Raw genomic sequence first — 912 nt, forward strand, 5'->3', positions numbered from 1 at the left:
GAATATGAAAATAATTATATGCCATTTTTGGATGTCTTAGTTATTAGAAATAACACCAATTTTTGTTTTAAAGTCTAAAAGGAAACCCACGAATCATTTGTCATATATCAATTTTTTATCTAAACAGATTAAGGCGTCAACATTCTCCAGTATATATGTATATTAGAGCTCATAGAATTGGTGGACTTAAATTTTTGGAAGATGAATTTAAAATTATTGATAAAATAGGAGACTCATTCATTATGTTACCCTCCAAATTTTGGAACGTTGTAAAAATAAAGCAAAAATTATGGATTACAATCCAACCAGTGTTAACAAAGAACTTAAGAATATTCTCTGTTTAGCATTTCATCCTAATTTCATTCCTACTGTACCCATTTTAAAAACTATTGACATTAAATTAGTATTTAAATATAATAATATTTTGAGAAGTAAACTAATTAAGAATAGCCTGTCCAATTCAAACAATACTGCAAAGAATGTAATAAGATTTATATTGATCAAACATCAAAAGACTAAAAGTGAGATGCTCTCAGGACAAATAGGCCATTTCAAGAGGCTTAACAAATAAGGGCATCGTGGTTCTTAAGGTGAGTTCACACGGTCGAGCAATGTCCGTCGGACAAACATTATTACCAATTAACAATTGTCTGCCGGTCTTTGCCTAGTGAGCAGAGTAAAACCAGTGGTATACAACCTCGTCTGGTACCACAGTTTGTTGCCAGATCTACTTCCATCGTTTCAACGCTTATAACGTCATCCTGCTTCGCCTATGATATGGTAACAATGTTTGTCCGTCGGACATTGTTCGACCGTGTGAACGCACCTTTAGGCTTGACGCAGGCCGTGCGATCAACTGGGATATTTCCTCGATAATCTGCAAGGTCAATGACCACCGGAAAAGACAACTGT

This window comes from Macrobrachium nipponense, chromosome 33 (assembly GCF_015104395.2).
Source record: "Macrobrachium nipponense isolate FS-2020 chromosome 33, ASM1510439v2, whole genome shotgun sequence".
NCBI classification, from domain to species: Eukaryota; Metazoa; Arthropoda; class Malacostraca; order Decapoda; family Palaemonidae; genus Macrobrachium; species Macrobrachium nipponense.